The sequence below is a fragment of the Marmota flaviventris genome, chromosome 4, assembly GCF_047511675.1.
Source record: "Marmota flaviventris isolate mMarFla1 chromosome 4, mMarFla1.hap1, whole genome shotgun sequence".
Taxonomy (NCBI): domain Eukaryota; kingdom Metazoa; phylum Chordata; class Mammalia; order Rodentia; family Sciuridae; genus Marmota; species Marmota flaviventris.
In genome coordinates, this window is record NC_092501.1 from 128,960,038 (window position 1) to 128,983,321 (window position 23,284).

At 33.7% G+C, this 23,284-nt stretch overlaps 1 protein-coding gene across 4 annotated transcripts in view; it reads left to right on the forward strand.

Annotated features, from left to right (window-relative positions):
• The window catches only part of Fndc3a (fibronectin type III domain containing 3A), a 156,493-nt gene that overhangs the window by 60,100 nt on the left and 73,109 nt on the right, over window positions 1–23,284 (forward strand). The window lies entirely within an intron of this gene.

The window sequence follows — 23,284 nt, forward strand, 5'->3', positions numbered from 1 at the left end:
TACCTTATATCCATCAGAAAAAAGCTAACCTTCCCAACACCCTATTATTTCATTTCTAGGCTCCAAATCTGTGAGACAATAAATTTCTGTTGTTCTAAATGAAAAATAAAATAAAAGTCACTGGCTGTGGAACCTGAATTTAAATCTCAACTCTGCCTCATACTAGCTATATGATCTTGCTCATGTTACTTAACCTCTATAAATATTTTTCTTCTCAATAAAATTGCCATCCCAATCAAGAACAGTATATCTAATAGGATAATTGTGAGGGTTAATTAATACACATACAGTGTACTCAGACATGGCACAAATAAGGTACTCAATAAATGGTGGTGGTGGTGCTAATAGAAAATGACCTCCATCTCTCTCCTCTGAAATCCTGTAATACCAATGACTGTGCCATTAATTTATCAAATAACTGTGCTATTTTATAGTAGTTCTTCTAGTTTTTTTTTCTTTTAACTATTTAAGTTTTGATATAAAAATTTTATTCAGTTTCTCCAACTATGGTCTAAGCCCTGAGAGCAAATAACATCTCATATTTCTTTTTATTCCTTTGAACCTAATAGTTTATTTAATTTAAAAAGAGTTCATTAGAGGTAGGGTGAACATATACTTTACTATCATCCAAACTAGAATACTTCTGAAAATGAAAGAACTTTTGTAAGTACTTCATGACTAGTATGAACCAAGACTTATGGTATTCCCTCTCCCCCATTTTATCAAATCTATAAATAGCATACACTTCATTACCTACATGAAAATAAGTCCATCTTTAACTATGTGTTTCATAGAATGTAAGTTTCTAATAGATTTATTTTTATATCTTTTTCAAATTGTTTTCAATAAATATAGTTTATATTGGAAACATTTTAATAAATATAGCATTGATCTTTTCAAGCACATTGGCAAGCTGAGTATGGTGGCACAAACCTAATTTATAATGTGCAGGCAGTACTAATAGTATCCTAATGTTAGGAACTGACCATCACATTAAAACACTTTTATACAGGGACACATTTCTCTGCTTCACTGGAACATAGAAGTTCCTTACTCTATATGATAGATTTTAAGGATGGAAACTGAAGATTAGTGAATAGAATTTTTTAAAACACAGGAAAGGAAAAAAGGGAACTAGACATAAAGCAAAAAGGCTTTCCCCTCTGTTTATATGTTCATTACCTAAATGAAAATAAGCCCATTTTAAAAGTGAGAGTAGGAATAGAAGGGAAGCAACAGGTAACAAGGAGAAAGAGAAAGTCTCAAGGAAGGGAAATTTCATGCCAGTGAAGCGGAGAAGAAAGAGATCCTTAGACCAAGAGAGAAATTACAAGATGGGTTATGGGTGGAAGGAATAGTAGTGAATGAAGGACTGGGGTTGAAGTCCTTGTAAAGACCAGTGTGCTCTCACTCCAAGCAAGGGAAGCATACAAAGAGTATTGACTACAAGAATTCATCACCTCCGTTTTGTCATCACTAGTCACTGTCATGTAGCAAGCCCCTTCCTGGCTTAGTTCATCTCATATTTCTTTTTATCCCTTCGAACCTAATAGTTTATTTAATTTAAAAAGAATTCATTAGAGGTAGGGTGACCATATACTTTACCATCATCCAAACTGGTATACTTTTTAAAAACAAGAGTAGGAATAGAAGGGAAGGAACAGGTAACAAAGAGAAAGTCTCAAGGAAGGGAAATCTTATGCCAGTGAAGCAGAGAAGAAAAAGAGATCCTTAGACCAATAGAGAAGAGTGGGGGAGGAAGAAAGGAGAGGAAGGGGAGGGCAAGAACTGGGAAATGAAATGTACCAAATTATGCTCTATCCATATATAAATATACCACAATGAGTCCAGTGTGTGTATGTATATTTACATGTGCGTGTGTGTGTATACACACACACACACACATGTAATTATAGCACTCTAAAATAATAATAAAAGATCAGTAGTGTAGAGTAAGTGGGTCAGGGAAAGGGAAGGTATTGGAAAATGAGATTGATCTAATTATCTTATGTGCATGTATGGATATAGCACAATGAATCCTATTTATGATTATAATGCACCAATAAAAATATATTAATTAAAGTAAATTAATTTTAAAAATTTTTAAAGAAAAAGAGGTCCAAGACCATCAAGTTAGAAAAGCTGTTCTCTGGTAGCCACTATACTCATCATAGAAAAATCTCTATAGTAAAACCTAAATAATTAAGATAAATCCAGTATAAATTAATAAACATTTGAATTAAAGCTCATTCTTTTTAAAATAATTTTGTTATCTTTCAAGAATTTATAAAAACAATTGATGTGGCTGTGTTACTATAGTATGCTGATTTTAAATCCTTTGGGTATAGAACAAGGAGTGGGATAGCTGGGTCAAATGGTAGTTCCATTCCATCCATTCTTCAGCAGACTGTAGTAACACAGCCACATCAATGTTTACAGCAGCTCAATTCACAATAGCTAAACTGTGGAAGCAACCTAGATACCCTTCAATAGATGAATGGATAAAGAAACTGTGGTATATATACACAAAGGAATATTACTCCACATTAAAAGAGAATAAAATTATGCCATTTGCAGATAAATGGATGGAGTTGGAGAATAATCATGCTAAGTGAAGTTAGCCAACCCCAAAAAACCAAAGGCTGAATGTTTTCTCTGATAAGTGGGTGCTGATCTATAGTGGGATAACGTGGGGAAAATGAAGAACTTTGATGGGGCGGAGGGGAGGGGAAAGGTGGGGAGAAGGCTTGGGGGTAGGAAAGATGGTGGAATAAGAGGGACATTATTACCCTAGGTACATGTACGACTTCACATATGGTGCGATGCTATATCATATACAACTATAGAAATGTAAAGTTGTGCTGCAATTGTGTACAATGAATCAAAATGCATTCTGCTGTCATATATACCTAGTTAAAGTAAATAAATAAAAAATATGGAAAGAGAAAAAAATTATAAAAACAAGGTTACAAAGAGCTTTAGAGATCTACATAATCGCCTTCCTTTATTATGGGTTCAGAATTTGTGAGTTACAGCTAGTTATGAGTAGTGCTTAATGTAGTCATACCTTTTCTACTGTAGCATACTTCCTAGAGAGACAAATTGCTAGTGATTTTTTCTGAGACTTTACTGTCTACTGAGGTGTACTGTGCCAGTTGCTGGTAATTCAGAGAACTAAGACAGTTCCTGCCATTCAAGAACACGGGAAAAGGGGAAATTAGCAATGATATACAGAAAAAGAGAGCTATTAGAGATGTGCCTAGGGTATTATGAGAACACAAAATGAGACTGTAATACAGAGTAGTATGTAATGGGAAAAAAAATTCCTGAAAGAAGTGAAACATAAGCAATATTTTTAAGGAAAATAACAGCTAACCAGATGGACAAAGCATATTAAGACATTTTAGATAGAGAGAGGGAAAAGTGTTCAAAAGCAGCCAGAGGGAAAAAATGACTTGAATTATTTGAATAACCACAGAGATTGGAATTGCTAAAAAGTTATATGAAAAGGGGGTGTGGCTAGAAATGAATCTCAAAAATGTAGAAAGAACTTGAAGTGGCTTGAGCAGCATACTAGGAAATTTAACTTCATTGGGAGGATGTAGAAGAGCCAGGAAAGGAAAATACACAGGGAAATAAACATCTAATTAATGATTTGAAAAGATTAGTGATGCCTTTTGTTCTATTAATATTTGATGTCTCTTGGCCCATAAATCTTCCTACTATAAACATCTAGAGATGTTCAATAAAATATAACAAATATTCTTTTAAATGCATGGCTAAGCTTCTTTCTATTCCCTTCACTTCCCAAAAAAGAAACAAAATGAAAAAAGTAAAAATATATACTTATTTGATTTGATGATTTTTATTGTCTCATACCATTTTTTCTGAGTTCTCAATGATGATTTCTGTAATCCTTTAGCTCTTTACCTCCTTGTTCCACTCTGAGATATATAAAAGTGCAGTCCCACTGACCACTTTCCAGTTTTTCTTTATGTTCTGTGGTTAGGTTTATTTGTACTGCCTGATTTGGACCCATACTTTCTTTTTATTAACCTTTTTTTAAACAGTGCTAAAGGATCAACTGAGGCCTCACAACCTGGGTTCACACCTAGGCAAGTACTCTGCCACTGTGCTACATCCCCAGCCCCAGTATCTCATTTTTACTGTTTTTAGCTGCAACTCATTAGTTTCAGCACAAATACATCATTACTTTTTAAATGAGAATATTACCATGAATCTGTCTCAGTTTTTTTTTCTATTCTAAAATATTTCTTATATTTTGAAATCAGTCTAGAACTTGGTGGGTTTTTTTTTTCTTTTTTGTAATGAAATGCTTTGATAAGAATGTCATCACATTATGTATGATGATATGTGTACTGTGAAAATTAAGTCATTTTTGCTTGGTTACTTGTACATAAGAAAGTAAACATTTATTAAATGACTTAAATTTCTGGTTTAGAATTAACAGATCTTTGTAACATATTAAAGACTACCCTTAGGTTTGTTTTTGGCTTTTTGTTGGTTTTTGTTTGTTTGCTTTGTTTTGTTTTGTTTTGTTTGGGGGCGGGGTTGGTGCACAGGTAAGCAGAAGAGGAAATTGGCAACGTTTCTAAATTGGATTACTAGAAAAGTTATAGAGGTTATAACTTATATTCTCTATATATTGCATAGAGAATATGTCATACATATTAAGATCTATGTCATACAGCTGGTTCTCCAGGTGATAAACTGGTACCTGTATGTAGATATCATCTGTTCTTTGAAGCTCTTGCTTCAGTTTCTCTCCTTTTAGTCTTAGGTATACATATAGAAATAATTGAAATCAGGATTCAAGTTCTACAACTATGTATGTCTGTCATAACCCTTTCATAGCACCCAGCATATAGAGAATGCTCAATAAATGTTTAAGTTAAAGAAGAGAAGAAAACAACATTTCTTGAGCATTTCTGTGTCAAGCAAATGGAGTCTATGTAGACAAATTTTAGGTAGTATTCTCCGTAGTTAGAGGCAGATATGGTTTTATTTTCCTCTTTTCCATGACATCTCAAAAATTAATAAATGGGGCTAAGGAATAAGAATGTGTTAATTAAATATTTAGTATTTTTGCATTGTTATAGCATTTCTACTTCTTTGGACATGTTGTTTATGTCTGTGGAACCATACAACCAAAGATTTATGTTAAATAAATAGCCACTAATTATGTTGGTCATGAATTCACAAGATCTACATTATTTTTTTTTTGCAACATAGGTGCCACATTGGCATTTTAGCGAAATTAGAACCTTATATTCTTTATTTATTCATTCAGTATTCAGTTAAGAGACAAAAATGAATAAGTACTCTTAAACTCCATAAACTTATTTGCCTTACATATCTTTATGTAAAGGCAAAATTAAATTTGTTTACCAGCCCACTGCCAGAAAACAGTTTGTCTCATGTTGTGTTATCCAGGGCTTTGTTTTCTAGGGATTTTCTGCTATTTTTAATCAATTGCTTTGACAAAAATAAAAGACATGTTAATGAAAATTTTAAGTCAGAAGGTTACAAAGGATAACTTAAAACATTGTCAAGCTCAAAAAATAATCAAAACTTCTTGAAATAAGTCAAAATTAGAAGGATGAAATTTAATAGGAATAAAGTTCTACATTTTGATTTTAATGAAGCTGACTCTTGCCTTTTAACACAAAAGAAGTTTATTAAGATTCTCTTTCTTCCCTAACAGTTCAGTCCTGAAGCCATTGGGGTAGAGATAGGGAGTATTCCAGTGGAATGAGGGAGGCAAGATGCAGTTCCTCAGAGTGGGATTTCAGTACCCAAATTGGATGAGAAGCACGTTACATAGGAGAAGAACCAAGTTTAGGAAGACAGACCCAAGCAGAATAAGGCAGCCTGGTATGGAGTCAAAGGCTGAGGAGGGTATCTTCAAGAGAATCATAGCATAGTGTGTGGCATAAGAACTTGAATAGGATGAGAAAGCCATTGACACAATAGGATGGTCCTGAGCTCAAGCAAGGGTGAAGAGGTCATCAGTGTGGACATGATCATCAGCCTGAGCTGGGTTTGTAGAAGCTCCAGCAAGTTCAGACCACCCCTATGCTGGTGTTGTTGTGGAGTGGATAGTTAGAACCCAAGTGGAGTTTAAAAAAAAAGGTAAGAGGAGATATCCACAAAGAAGTGATCAATTTAGAAAGTCACCATTAATACCATGACTATACTCCTGCTACTTCTTCACTAAGAACTCAGTAATACTTGTTTCCAGCACATAGACCACTTCTGTAACAGGAAATGTATAACTTTCCACCATTGCCTACAAGATTATCAGCACCTATAAGAGTGATAGTCTGTATCAAGTTGACTCCTTAAACCCATGAAGGAACTTCAGATAATATGCACTGAAACAAGTGACAGTGTCTGTTAGAGTGTAAGAGAGGAGACTTTAAATTTATAAATAGAGCTTATTTTAGCAGAACTGGAGTTAAATATGAGCTGTCCTATTGAATCTAACTTGCACAAGAGAAAACAAAATAAATCTTGGATTGTAGAAATAGAAATGTAAGTTCAAAATAGATGGTGGTGTATGTGGGTTAGATGTTTTCAGTTAGCATGTTTAAAAGAAGTATTGGCTAACTTGGGTTGTCCCAAGGAAGGTAACGAGCAGAGAATAAGAGCATGAAATCGTTCTTACAAAAGATTTTAGAAACAAATGAAGGATGTTTAATCTAGAAAAGAGAACAGTGACTAGGAAGACATTGTTCCATGTACCTCTGGAGGGCAGAATTTACACCAACAGATTAGAGTTAAAGGAAGCAGATTTTGACTCAGGGAAAAACCATAACCGATATGACTGTATATAAATGGAGTCATCGTTTGTTTTATAATTATATGTATTCATGCACTCATTGGATGGTACAAAGGTACATATATAATTATATGTATTCATGCACTCATTGGATGGTACAAAGGCAATTTCTACATAGGGAGTTAAGTTTGATTAGGTGAATTCTAGCCTTCATTCTCAGATTCTTTGATTCTAGAATAATCTACTAATTAAACTGAGATCTCTTTAGTTAATTATGGGAATGAGTACTTTGAGTGAGAATCTTAAATTTAACAATTACACTTGTGCACAGGCATATTTCATAAAGTAATTGAGCTAGTGAATGGTTATTGCTCATAATAGACCTATAAGCAGAATGCCAACTAGTTAATTTAATAATACTATTAGTGATGGACACTTGAGAGAGAAACTTGCACTAAACTTGTGACTCTTTTAGGGGTAGGAGCAATTATGCTATCTTTATCATGGTATGTAAAACTTTATTTAACTGAAGTGTTCCAGATATATTATCTCCTGTTTTGTTTCCTTAACAACTGAAATTGTCACTTTTCATCTGATTCTCTTTACTAAAATAATGCCATTTGCTTGCTTAGCAGGTATTCTGTTGATAGGTTATAATGAACTGCTAAAATATTTTAAAGTTGTATTAGGTGCTCATTTGCCTTGATAATAACTTCTGTATACCAAAAATAGTCTTTTTATACTTGGGATATTTTAGTGCCTCGGAGTCTTCAATATGCACCAGTTAAGATTCTCTGGTTATATGGAAATGTTAATTTTAGTATGTGAATAGTGAGCTATCAATAATCACCTGAATGTTGTCTATTTAACAGAAATAACTTCTGCTTATTTTCTATGATTTGACTCTTATGTTTAGAAAAAAGTATCAAGGTGAATTCAAATTTGCAGAGCCAGATCGCCTTGGTTTCTTCATACTTACCTTACTTAGGGAACCCAAGAACCTATTTAACAATCCCAGAGTGTGTTAATGGTGAGCCTCTTCACCCTCTAGTTTAGAATAACATTAACCCTCACCTCCAAGTCCTGTTACTTTCCCTTTTGGTTCCAAGTAGCTCAGACCTGTTTTTAAGCAGGTATTGTTTTTAAGATCATTGTTGCTACAGGTGGCTTTCTGCTCTGCCAATGGGGGTCTAATTGGCCCTTCTTTCTACTGCCCCTCATTCAAGAAGTAACCAGCACTGTTGTTAATTGACAGCTCTTTTGTTCTCATTTTTCTTCTCTTCACTGTCATTGCTGTTCATCAGTGTTTTTCTGCTCTCAGATATTATCTTTTCAAGTACTTCATCCTGACTTTCCCTCCATTCCTACAGTTTTTGAAGGGAAGGGAAAGTTTGTTTCAAACAATAAGTACCATTTTGCTCACTTTCTATGTGTTCTGGGATCATGGTGAGTATGACCATAGCCATTCTTCCTCCCCACAGTTAGTCAGCGCTTTCATATTTATCATCTCCTTTGCGATAAATAATTTTTTTTAAAAAAAAAGGACTGGAGATGTGGCTCAGTGATGAAGCACTCCTGGGTTCAATCCCTGATACCAAAAAAGGAGGAGAGGTTAAAATTTTCTGTTAAATTTAAGTTTTTATTTAATCAGGACCATTTATTTAATTATATGTTATTAAGGATATCAACAGAATTAACTCATTATGAGAGAAGGAAAACTTAACTTTTAATGAATATAGATACATAGAAATCAGTTTGCTACTTGAAGCATTGTGGTAGGACTGTAGTTTTTTTAAATTTGTGCTTTCTATATAATCTCATAATTTTGATGAATATGAATTGTGTAAGCCATATAAATGTCTTACCCCTTTTAAGTTGTTCAATTTGACTTTATTTCATGAAACATTTAGTTGTTTGAACCCAATCAGGAGAATGGTATTTTGAGTGCAGATAAGTGGATTTTTAAACTAGTGAAGCCTAGGAAAAGAGACATAGCAAATTTTTAAGTACATAATAATAGTGCAACAATTTTCTGAACATCAAGGGGGTTAAAAAAAAAAAAGTAATGTCCAAATTTAATGTTATAATATAGAAGTATTGCAAAAATTCTGATACCAATGAGAACAGTTAAGAAACCCAAGGCAGGGAATCTGAGGAGACATTAAGAATTTTGTTGACCCAGAAAAGGGTCAGTGTAAGCCAGGCTGTATTTATAAAAGATAATTTGTTTGAATTTTTTCTATTTAACCAAGTCATTCTGTGAAGGGATGCTGGGGAAATAAACCAGTATTTACTACAAAACTACTTTGTGCTTTAAGTACATTTTCTTAACCCTATGAAAGAATATTCAAAAAAATCACCTTCATTATTAAAAATAAAAATGAACTTTCCAAAGTTAGCTTCAGTAGAAGAATTTCCTGATAAGAGAACTAATGAATCACAAATACAAAGATTCACCTTAGTTTAGCCTTATAGTAAGGAGCACCATATTTTGGGACTCAGTAAATACTAATTAAGCAATCTGTTCCAGACATAACAATTTGTTTATGAAAGCATAGCTGGCATAAGGCTAAGACGTTCAGAGAATATTTATATTAAGTCATAAAGAAACTACCATGAAGTTAGCCTTGTACTATCTGCAGGAAATGTACCAGGAAACAAAATATCTTTCCTGGTTCCTTTCTTTGTATAGCAATATGTTGGATGTGATTTCTAGTACCTACCTACATACATAGAGATGGAAAAATCATTTCCCAATTTATCTAGGTTTTATCTTCATGGTTTCCATTTCCTCGTTGCTTATCATAGCAACAGACATTAGGTTTAATTTCATTTCTCAGAAAAACCTTTACTCTTATGTACAGAGGGTGACTTGTACTCCTGACTGTGGTTACAATTGTATATCAATGCCCCCATTAACCATAAGAGTCACAAAATAATGTAATAATGGTGGCAGGAGAGGATTTCCTTGCAGTATGTATTCATTTCTCTATGGCTCTCTCAGAGTCATAATTTTAACACAGAGCCCTCTAATCCTAAAACCAGTGCAATAATATTATTTAAAGATGTTGATTCACTTTTAGAGAGTTAAATTTTAATCAAATACAGTTTTCATTCTTCATGGTTTAGTTTTCTGTCTTTGAAATCCCCAGAAAGTCTCATTATAAAATCCTTAAACATTTTTTTGGAAAATCCTTTATTATTACAATGAAATGCCATTTTATTTCAATATTTTAACATTTTTAGTCTCAGTGTGTTGGAATTCCTTTTTGTACCCGGGCTCCTGTCGCTTGAGAACATTTGAAACTGTATTGCTAAATGCATGTACTCTTCCTTGCCCTAAATCTCTTTTCTTATCCTGAAGGTTAACACACCTTTAACAGTTACTTGAAAGACTTAGGTTCTGCCTTACACCCTAATAGGGAAATAGGCAAGTAATCTGAAGTTAAAACAGGGGCATTGACAAAATGCTGTGATGGAATTAGATGTGCCTAGATACACATGGGAGGTCAGAGTAGGAATACCTAAGTCAGCAATGGGAAGTCATTCAGTGCTTCAGGAAAGGATGATATTTAAAGAAGAAGTAGTTAGCTAGGTGGGAAAAATAAAGAACTATCTTTGAAGGAGAAGGAATAATAGCATGTTCAAAGATGGAGCACACAGAGATTAGAAGAGGCTGAAAAGTTATCATTAGAATGGAGAATAGGGTAGCTCGGGGATGACTGAATGTTAGAAAATATAGGCTGTATTACAAATACCATATAGTTTATGCTAAAGATTTTGTGTTTGAGGCTGTAGGTATAGCTCTTCAGCAGAGTGTGAGATCCTGTGTCCATTTCTTTAGTAAATGTGAGACCCTGTGTCCATTTCCTAGCACCAGAAAAAATTATTTTAGTTAACTTTTTTAGATTTTAATTGCCAGTTTGCAATTTTGCAAGACCATATCTCAAATTTTTAAAAATAAAAATAAAAACACCTAGGAAGGTAGCTCAGTGGTAATGTGCCCTTGAGTCGATCCCCATTTAGAAGGGAGGGAGGGTGGAAAGCTTCAGATTTTATCATGAAAGGAACAGGAAATCACAGAAGGATTTTAAGCAGAGAAATAACCACAACAGTAGTAATAAGAATGAGACCTGGGGCTCACTGTGGAAGGTGAGAAGAAGCTAGGGTAATTCCCAAATTCCACAGTTATTTTGGCAAAAAGATAAATGACAGTGACTTTCACTGTGCTAGAGAATACAGGAGAGCTGGGTGTGGTGGTGCACACCTGTAATCCCAGCTACTTGAGACTGAGGCAGGAATTTTGTAAATTTGAGGCCATCTTTGGAAACTCAGTGAGATCCTGTCTCAAAAAAAAAATACAGGAGAAAAAAAAAAGAATCAGCATTAGATAAAAAAAGGTTAGAGATAATAAATTTCTTTCTGAAAGTATTAGATTTAAAAACCTTTTAATTTATGGGCCTTATTCATTAGAAAGACTTGGAATGAAAATACATAATTTGAAGTCATGAGATATGAATGTGCTTTTGCAAGAAAAAAGTGTGAAGTATGAAGATACAAGATTGGAGTTGGGGTCAAGAAAAAATTCTAACATTTAAAGGATAGGAAAAAAGGTTGCATATAGGGATAACGCACAGGACTTATTTATCTAGTCCTGCTATGGGTAGAACAGTACAACAGGTACTATAATAGACCTGTATATTAGACCTGTATAATAGAGTTATAATATAATATATTATAGACCTGTATAATAGAGTTAATAGACATTAGAGAAGGGGGAAAGGCCCATAAGTTTGGGTGTTAAGGAAAAAACAAAAGATTTATTTGCTATAGTCCTTACCAATACCTTAAACTCTCTATCTCAAAATAATAAATTCATTCATCGTGAATTTTCAAGAAGTGGTTGTCATTGGCAGCATGTTCAGAAGACTTTGGAACCCTTTTCTACAAGCATATTATAAAAACCTAATTTTTAAAAAAATTTTTGCAGTTGTAGATGGATAGAATGCCTTTATTTTATTTGAATATGGTGCTAAGGATCAAATTCAGTGCCTCGCACATGCTAGACAAGCGCTCTGCCACTGAGCTACAGCCCCAGCCCATTAAAAACTAATTTTATAGAACATATTTTCAGAAACCATATCATTGAGCAAATTCTCTCAAGTTTCAGCTTCTACTTCTAATGTGTTTTTGTGGGGTTTTGTTTTGTTTTGATGGGGTGTTTTTGTTTTTCACAGTACTAGAGATTGAACTCGGGGGTACTTTACCACTGAGTTACATTCCCAGCCCTTTTTACTTTTTATTTTGAGGCAGGGTCTAAGTTGCTAAAGCTGGCCTTGAACTTGTGATGTTTCTGCTTCAACTTCCCAAGTTGCTGGGATTACAAGTGTACATCACCATGTCTAGCCCAGCTTCTAATGTTTGATCTTCCTAACTAACCTACCTACCTTCTTAATATCCAAAAATAAACATACAAATATACATCACATCACTTTAGGGAGAGAAGGAAAAGAACAACTTAGGTAAAAGACAAAGAAATAGAAATATTTGTAGCATAACACAGAGAGTTACCTTCTTAAGTGTATTAAAAAAAAAAAAAAAAACCCTGCAAATCCAATGCAAAAATAGGCAAATGCTTGGAACAGACAAATCAAAAAAAAGGGAAAAAATAAATGGCTCTTACACAGATAGTCAACCTCACTCAAAAGAAAATGCATTGGGAGGCTAAGGCAGTGGGATCACCAGTTCAAGGCTAGCTTCAGCAACTTAGGGAGGCCCTAAGCAATTTATCGAGATTCAGTATCTCAAAATAATAAATCAAAAGGGCTGGAGATGTGATTCTGTGGATAAGTGCCCCTGGGTTCAATCCCACGTACCAAAAAGAAAATGCAGGGATTGAGGGTGTAGCTTCATAGTAGACTGCTTGCCTAGCATGCACAAGGCCATGTGTTCAATTCACAGCACCACAGATAAAAGAAGAAGAAAATGCAAACTAAACTACAGTGGGATACAGCTTTCACCTTTCAGATTGGCAGTTATCAAAAAGATTGTTAATTATCGGTGAGGGTGTGTAGATGAAAATACATATTAGTACAAAAACAATATAGAGATTCAGGAATATAAAAACCATAAATCCTCTTTGACACAACAGTTCCATTTGTAGTAATTTCCCCTACAGATAATGTGATGTGATATTTGTACAATGGTATTCATTGCAGTATTGTTGTAATATCAAAAGGTTGAAAATGTGACTGTTAGTAGGGGAATCACTAAATAAATTATGGTATATTAACAGAGGAATACTGTGCAGCTGTTAAGAGACTGAAGCATCTCTGTATGTACCAGTGGGGAAAGATGTTTAAGATATAGTAAGGTACAGAACACTGGTTGTGTTTTTTTAAAAAACATATACAGTTGCTTTAAGATTCATAAAATATCTCTAAAAGATTTGAGACAAAGAATGGTTGCCTTTGAGAGAGATACTATGTAACTAGGGGACCAGGTTGTAAAAGGAAAGTCTCAGACCTCTACTCAAAATATCTTCAAAATATTTCATAGCCCCAAGCTAAAGGCCTGGAAGAAGCTCTGTTCCCTTATCTTTCTGTGTTTAATATAATCATAGATGACCCACTTAAACAAAGTTCTGCTTCCTAGTCTGGTAATGTTTAAACTTGAAAAGAATGAAAAGAAGAGGATCCTCTCTTAGCCTTTGTGGGATTTTGTATTTTGTCCCAGCTCTTCTCAGTCTTTTTTGTACACTGGTACATCCCTTTTTTTAATGTTTGTTTGGTTTTGGTTTGGGGCGGGGGGTGGTTTTTTTTTGTTTTTTTTTTTTTGTTGTTGTTGTTGTTTTTGAGACAAGGCCTTGATAAGTTGCTGAGGTTGGTCTTGAACTTGCAATCCTCTTGCCATAGCCTCCCTGAGTTGCTAGGTCTACAAGGTGTGTGCATCACCATACCCACCTCTTCTTAGTCTTAAACCATACATTTGACACAGTTCTTAATCTACTTTTTCCTGTTTTAAGACCATCTTAGCTGGTAGGGACTTACCCTGAAGAGGTTGGAGTAAATAAGCCAAAATATGGGGGCACCAACCTCATCAAAATATATAAATTGTGTTAAGAGAATATTAAGCCCTTATAATCCAGACTTCTGATGAAAGTTGATGTTCAATGAAAGAGTATAGAAAGTTTTTCAGTGTTTTTGTGAAATAGCATTTGGTTTCTGCTATGGAAAATCTAAATTTAAAACTTATCCCTCAAAACTATGAAGACATCTGTCTCAGCAGTTCTTATGTTTTGCAAATATTTCTTTCAGATAATTAGCTGTTCAAAAGAAAAAGAAAAACTTTAGGATAAGGGATAGCCTTTGCTTTTTACTTTTTTTTTTTTTTTAACAATTTTTGTCATAAGAAACAACACTGATTAAAAGAAAACACCAAAGCAAGTGCCTTAAGGTATGGCAAAGGGTTCTTGGCATGTTTTCAAATTAATCTGTCAGATTAAAGATGGTAGAACAAAAGATTTCTAGACACATCCAGCCCTTATCTCCCTTTGGCTTTCCAGTTGTCCTAGGAAGTGAGAGTCTTTGAGGAGAATATAAGATACAAAGAAGGAATATAGTTTCTTTTCAGGAGAACCTACATAGGATATGGACAATCTATGGCAACCCTCCAGGATTAGTTTCTCTTCCAGTTACAGAAGATTTCCAATATTCTGTTGGTATGTTGAGATATTGTAAAACCTTATATGTGATTACTCATAAACCACCTACTCTAATCTAGCTGTAGCTATTTAAAGAGTGAATATTTTGATGTTCAAAAATACTAATAAAACTAAAATCATAAAGGCCCTAATAAGAAGGAAATTGTGAAAAGGAGACCCCTAGATTGCAGTGAATTGTGAGGTCATGGTGTATTGCACTAAATCTAAATGTTATTGTGAAATACAATATGTTATATAAAATGCTTAATAAATGGTGACATATTCTGCACAGGATTGTAAAAAAAAAAAAAAAAAAAAGTCTAGCTAAAAGACCATTTTCCATGTAATTCATTTGTCTGCTCAACCCTTAAGACATGTTTTTAAAGGTTCAGACCTTAAACCACAGTAGCTATGAAGAGTCTTAAATATAGAGTTTGTTATATGGAAAATCTATAATTAAAATAGCTTAGTTATTATGTTAAAAAAAAAAAAAAAAGAACCTAGACATCCCTTTTTAACTCTAGCCATATTGATTTAATGCAGTCTCCTTTGGTTTAGTGACTGGTTTGCCCTGTCACTTGGGCACTTTTTCTTTTTAACTTCTGTGGCCTTAATGTTTGATCCTGATAGAATTTGCGTCATTGATCCATATTGCTGCTATGTGATGTCAACATGTGGGTGTTTAGTTATTGAAACATGGTTAACCTAATGTGCTGCAGTAAATCTCAAGTACTATTTCCTACTAGAACAACAAAGAATGATTCATCTTTGCTCACATTAAACTGGCACTAAAAATAGTAGTATTCACAACTTGCTGTGCATCCATGCACATCAATATCACAACCTTTGTGGATTTCTAACAAGAACACTAAAAATAACTTCATGTTTATAAAGAGGTACTTGGTAAACTCGACTCCTACTTCAAGTTCTCTATATGCAGTTCAATTTAGTGCTAAAAGTAGACTCTGACCATAATATGATAGACATTCTTCAGATTTATTCTATATAATGTGTTTTTCACACAGTTAGATATCTGGTACATCTAAATGCATAGACAAATTATGGACATTTTCAGTTACCTGTATATAAGTGAAATTATCTATAATTCTGAATTATACTTTAGCCAGTAATTTTTTAAAGAGTAATTTTTTTCTAAGGAAAAGTCTCTAAACATGTAAGCATAAATAATAACTTTGATCTTTTCTCTCTCTTCTGTAACTTACTGCCTTGTTAATTCTTGGGGAGGAGGCCTGTACTAATGGCCTGTCACATGTAAATAAATATTGCCAAGTGTGTTATATAATCTTAATAAATAAGCATCCCCTATGAATATTCCAGTTTTTCTAGAACAGTTCTAGTTTATACCTCTCATCTTGTTATCTGGTTTATTTAACATTTGTCTCAGATTTGTCATTTTTTTTAAAGAATGATTTTTTTTTTAAGTTGTCAATGGACCTTTATTTTATTCATTTATATGTGGTACTAAGACTCGAACCCAGAGCCTCACACATGCTAGGCAAGTGCTCTACCACTGAGCCACAACCCCACCCACAACCTCAGATTTGTCATTTTTAACAGAATTATTAGTAGTTCCATTAAGATAAACTGTCATAAATTAGGTCGACCACCATTTTGCAGGTCCCACTTCTGCCTTGTTCTCATCTAGTAAGTAGTTTTTCCATCATTTGAGTGTTCACTTTAACTGTGGTAAAATCTTAAACACAACCAGGATAAATCTCTCTCTTCCTGATCCTTGCCATAAGAGTGTCAAATATGGCAATTAAAGTACGTGGTAGTAAAATGAATACACTTAGTGTCTTATCCCATTTTTTTTTTTACTCAGTACCTCAGACTTGAGTGATATAAAATATATACATATTATTTCTTGATTCTGGAGTGTTTAAAGTCCACGATTGAGGGTCTGTATCCAGTGAAGATCTCTTCTTTCAGTAGATATCATGGTGGATGGCACCACTCAGGGCTCTCTTTCTTTTTTAAAACCACTAGTCCTATCATGGGGATCCTACCCTTATGACTTCATCTATTTCTATTTATCTCCCAAAGACCCAACCTCTGAGTGCCGTCAACATATGAATTTGAGGATTAGGTTTCAAACACATAAATTTTGAGGGAACAGTTTGAAACCTTAGCACTTTGAGTCTCATGGTAGTTGCAGAAGTATTTGGTGCCGCTGCCCCTGCTGGCCACTTGGTGTCAGTAGACTATCAACTGGAGGAACCAGTAGAAATCATAGGTTACAAGAATGTGAACTACATTAAGAAAATAATCTAAATATTCCTGTCTTAGTTATATAAAAATATTCTGAATGTTTTTTCATTTATTGCATAAATTTATGATTATATTACTTTTATTATTTTACGATAAACTCAGCAATAATGAGCTCCAAAAAACATATCTAAATTTAGTGAAACACTTGAAAGAATTACAACTAAAGTAAGCAATAGGGAATTAAATTGACCAAATTATGTTGTGTGCATGTATGTATATGTAACAACTAATCCCACTAATATGTATAATAATATAATAATAATGCACCAGTAAAAACTTTTTTAAAAAAAGTTCAGTGGGATTTATTTGTAAAAATAACTCAAGGTATTTTATTGTCCATGGGAAAAAAAAAAGTTCAGACCTAAATATTTGTGCATTTCATAAGAAAAAATAGTAATGGTAATATCATCCTCCACTTAGCAGAATTTATTCCAGGCTTACCAGACAGCAAGCACCTCAGAAACAAAAATATTTTCTTAATATAAACATTATAATCTTAAAATATATGGGTTGGGGTTGGGGCTCAGAGGTAAAGTGCTCACTTAGCACATGTGAGGCCCTGAGTTCGATCCTCAGCACTACCTAAAAGTGAATAAATAAATACGTAAATAAATAAAATAAAGGTATTATGTCCATCTACAACTAAAAAAAAAATTTTTTAAATATTATGGAAAGGAGTCATTTGAAGTATCAGTAGTTCAAATTTATATCAAACATAAGATACAACAATATAGGCAGTTTGATGAAAAAATATAAATCTTTTTCCAAAATTTGGGGAAATCTCATCAGTCTAAGAAATGGGAAAAATAAGGATAATGTGATTTTTTTTCACATTATAAAATTTATTCAGTTTAAAGGTCTTTTTTAAATTCTGAAGTTTAATACTTCCTACTGAAGTTACAATATTTGAAGATGAAATATTCTCTCATTGTGAGGTGATGTGATAAAAACAAGATAGACTCCCTTCTGTTTGTCCTTAATTTCTTCTTTCCTTTTAATATCTTTACTTGGCCTAATTTAAAAAAAAAAAAAATGGTTGGTGATTCACTAGACTTCATTTTGAAATTTCACTGGTACACAAAATCAATGCTTAGAACATAGTACGTAAGAAAACAGCCATCTGTATTGATCATTCTGCAGTTAATACCTAGTCTCCTAGCCTCCCCCATCCCCCAGTTCACCTATAATATATCTGGCTTTAGAATGATTCTCACATTAGCTTTCTGTTGGTATGATAATATAAAGTATAATTTTTATTAAATTAATACTGTATAATATAAAGGAGAAAATTATAGGGAAAGAAATTATGAGGCAAGATGACTAAGGCCTCTGAAAGGCAAAAGAAGAAAAACATGACAAAAAGAAAAAGGAACAAGATTTGGTTTGTGCTCAAGGACAAAATTATGGGTTCTTATCCTTTGCTCTCTTTATCTTCCTGAAGTCATTTGCATTTATCATTGTCAGTCATCTCCCAGCAATAGACATCCTCCTGGAACTCTTGGTTAGTAGCATTCAGTGCCCTCTCCCTGGTACTTTTACTCTGTGAACATGCATCATTATTGGCCTAAGATGCCTGAGCTTACACTTGTTATTTAGATACTTATGCAGAACCTATATCTTAATGCTGCCTCAAGAATCAGGGATATGTAATAGAGTCAGTCCTTTGAGGGAACAGATAAAATTTTGTAGAGGAGAAAGAAAGATGCATTTCACATCCCTGCCCTCTTATATTTTAATCATCCAAAATTACTCTTTGCTGAGCTATATGAGTCCGATGCTTAAATTTTCTGACATGCAGATGACTGAGACTCTGTATTACAATCAAAATGCAGCCATAATAAATAGCTGATCTTGTTTACTTATTGCCAGGGGGAAAAAGTCATTTCAACTTTTTTTATAATTCTATATTTATTCTAGCAAATATTCACTTTTCCATGGTCATCAGATATTATGTCAAGCATGGCCCACTAGTGACATAGCTATTTTCTATTTATTATCTCAATCCATGCAAGAACTGGGGAAATCATTTCAACTTTTTAAAAGTTGTTTCTGCAAGTCAACTAGTTTGACTGCCTTAGATGTTTATTTTGCAGTTCTTTTGGAATGTACATTGCTTAAAGTGTTGGACATTAATTGTTGTTTTACTGAATTTTTACCACTTTAGTTTTTTTTTTTTTTTTCATTAGGGTCATGCTGTGTGCAGTATGAGCCATACTTGATCTGCAGAGGACTAGTTTGACAGTGCAGTCATAGCATTTAATTTTAATCAGAGCATTTCATCTCACACAAACCAAAGTACATTTATTGACCAACTCTAGTTATAGCATAAGATCAGCCTCACTTCTTATTTTTATTATTTTTTCTGTTAAGTTTCCCTTTAATTTGTTATCCATTGTGTTTTGTGTTTTTACTGCTTTTTGGTTTAGGTTGCCTTCAGTATCTTTGAGAACAAGTTTGGCCATTGACTATTTTCCATACAATATCATTTCCATACATATGTTTCTTACTAGAAACTTAGACTCTTTCTTCACAACATTTAGTGAGACATATTTGAGTATATTTTACTTTATTATAGTTATATGTAGCTGACATATATTTGAGGTGAATTGTGTTGGATCTTCTATCCAAATGGCAGGACTTTTCAGTGTGCTTCATGTGTTCTAGGAGTTTTTAATGCCTACCTTCTGTACCATTCTAACAAAACTTACCTCTGTACCCTTAATATTGTCACAGTTACCAGAGAGCTCTAAAACTCAGTATAACTGAAAGGTCCTTGAAAGTAGGAACCTTGTCAGTAAAACTGAGTATTAGAGCTCTCTGGTATTATACTTGTCAGTATTACTGACAAGGTTCCTACTTTCAAGGACCTTTTAGTAATACTAAGGAAAATGTTATTGTATGTTTGTTTCCTAAAGACCTTATTTAGATAATCTGCATCCAACGATTTTCCTATAGGAAAAAAAATCTTAGAGGATGCACTGAGAACCTATGGTTGCATGGTTTTCATTTTTCATTTTTGCCTGAATATGACAATTTTAGCAAATTTTAGTAATTCATAAGCAATGAATTACTTAATAGCCAAACTTGTTCTGAAAGATAACTGAAGAGATACATGTAGCACCAAAACCAAAAAGCAGTAAAAGCACAAAACACAACTGATGACAAATTAAAGAGAAAATAAATATAGAAAATGTACCTTCTTTTTATTATCATAACATTGTTTCAAGTATTTTGCAGAGACCTTTCTTAATAGCATGATATATCATAGCAGTTGTTTGAAGTTAACCAGCATTCCTTAAACAATTGATTTTCAGGTAGTCTTGTCAAGATGAGCACTAACACTATTCTTGGGTGACATTGCTTATACACTCAGTTGTGTAGTAAGTACTGTAGCACTTCACAAATATGAAGTCATTTAATCTTCATTATATTCTTATGAATATATATAACTATTATATATAATATGTAATTATATGTAACATATATTTTTATTCCATTTTATAGGTGAGGAAACTAAATTACAAAAAGATCAAGTAATTTGTAAGGTCTCGTAGCCATAAGCTATTATTAGAGTTAAATGAACTAGCTCAGAAGTTCATGCTTCTCACCACTTCTTATGCTGCTTCTGTTGTTAAGTCTATAACAAATATTACAAATTATTGTAAAAATGAATGGTAAAATAACACAATAATACCAATTCACTTGAAAATATTTTGATGCAAGTGAAAAAAAATGTGATTCACTCAGTATTGACAAGTATAGACTGGTATTTTACTAGTTTAAGTGACACCACCTGCTTCATGGCAAGCATAGCAGGCCATAGTCGTAGCTTAGACTTGTCTCATAAATAATAAACAATCAGTTGTGGGTTTTAAACAAAGGAGAAAACAAGATTTGTTTTGTAGATCATTTTAGCACTAATGTGAGATGTATTGATTGCTAGGGACTGGGGTTAATGAGTTGCATTAGGAGACTGGTAGAATAGTTCTGGAAAGACATGAGTATCTCTAAGACACTAGCAATAGAATAAGAAAACATGGATTTGAAAAATATTTGGGAGACTATCAGGACTTCCAAACAGTTGGTATGGGGAAATAAAAGTCTAGGAACTCTCAAGTTTCTCTGGTGAGGTAGAAATTTAACCTTATCGTTAAGAAAAAAAAAAAAAGTAGTGGAGTGAGTATTGATGGAAGAATAATTTTGAGTTTCATGTGGACTGACTGTTACAGGCCTAGAGCTCATGAGAAAGGTCTGAATGAGATATAGAACTATACATTTTCAGGAGAGTAAAGAAGGTCATCTTAAAGAGATCATGTAGAGTAACAAAAGAAGCAAGCCAAAAGCAAAACTCTCAGGAAAACCAAAATGCAGAGGAAGAACAGAAGATAATTCCTTAAGGAATTGAAAAGGATCTGATCAGAAGATAAAAGGGGAACCAGGAAAGACTAGTATTTCAAGTGTTAAGGAGGAATAATTTGAGAGTTGTCAGCAATGACAATTGGATTTGGCAAATAAGAATTTTATCTTAATCACTGTTGCCACTATAATCTAAGAATGTTCTGGGTGTGACTGCAGTGGGTTGACATGTAATTTTGAAGAATTTCAGTTTCATTTGGTAGACTGGATGTTCTGGGAAAACATCTTCTTATAAAACAAGATCTTCCATAAGATAATTTTAATTGCATTGCTTTGCCCACAAGAAGAGGCTCATCCCAAGAGTTGGGAATCATGAAATAATTGCTGAGATAATTGGTGAACCATTTCTATTTAAAATGGAATTAGATCCTTTCCTCAGAACTTACCCAAAAGTCAGTTCTCAAAGAATTACATGTGAAAGGATAGATGTAAAAATAATAATAAAGGAAGACTAGCATGGTAACACGCTCATGTAATCCCAGTGATTCAGGAGCCAGAGATAGGAGGATCACAGGTTCAAGGATGTCTCAACAACTTCGTAAGACCCTGACTCAAAAATAGAAAAGACTGGGGCCTGGGGTTGTAGCTTAGTGGTAGAACATGTGAGGGAGGCACTGCGTTCAATCCTCATCACCACATAAAAAAATAAATGAACAAAATAAAGGTATTGTGTTCATCTATAACTACAAAAAAAATAGAAAAGACTAGGAATATAGCTTGGTGACAAAGCATTCCTAGATTCAATCCCCAATACCAAATAAATAAGGTAATCTCCTTTTAAAAAAGTTGCTCTTATTATTATGGAATACAGAGAGATTTCTTTAGACACAGACACAATGCTATCAAAATATTAGTATATCTGATTCTATTACAATTAAGAATTTCTGTACATCATAATTAAATAAAAACAAATCATAAACTAGAAGAACATATTTTCAGCCAGTTTAACCCTAAAGAATGAATACCCAGAAAACTCAAAAACTCTTATCAATCCATTTAATAAGAGTACAAAAATGGATTATATTGGGCTGGGATTGTGGCTCAGCGGTAGAGCGCTCGCCTAGCATGGGTGGGACCCGGGTTTGATCCTCAGCACCACATAAAAATAAAGGCATTGTGTTGTGTCCATCTACACCTAAAAAATAAATGTTTTTAAAAAATGGATTATATTGGGCTGGGGATGTGGCTCAAGCGGTAGCGCACTCGCCTGGCATGTGTGGGGTGCTGGATTCGATCCTCAGCACCACGTAAAAATAAAATAAAGATGTTATATCTACCGAAAACTAAAAAATAAATATTAAATATCTCTCTCTCTCTCTCTCTCTCTCTCTCTCTCAAAAAAAAAAAAGGATTATAGACATGGACTAGGTGATATAAAATAAGACCAAAGTGAAGTTGCAAAAATTTTTTAAATCTGAATACCAAGTAGTAGTGACACTGAATCATTAGAACCTCTTATACATGATTGACTAATGGGAATACAAATTGATATACTCAGTAAAATTATTTGGCACTGTCTTATGAAAATTAATATTCCCATCACCCTAAGACCCAGCATTTCTCCTCCTAGGTATACAGAGTACCTTAACTATGTGGGTTGAGACATACAGAAATAGCATCAATGTTCTGTCTAAAGCATTAGATTCTTTTCTCCCTCTCTCTTACTTCTTTAGTGATGTCATTAAGTCTCATGGGTTAAAAGCCTGTCTACCACCAAAGACTGGAATTTATATCTCCATCACCTTGATTAAACCAAGGATTATCTCCATCTCAGACAATTAAGCCAACAGCCTGCTACATGAGATCTTTTTAGGTGCCTGCTAGACATTTCAAATGTATCACATCCAAATCTGAATACCTGATTGTTCCCCAGTCTGTTTCATTCAGTTTGGTGCTGTTACAAAAGTACTGCTATGAACATTCTAAATCCTATCCTTTGGTGATATATGTAAGCATTTTCATTGCCCATATACTTAGTGGAAGTATAGGGTATGCATTTGTTCAGCTCTGCCAGTTTTCCCAAGTATTGTACTATATTCCCACCACTAATATGTGAGTCAGGTGAATTTTTTTTT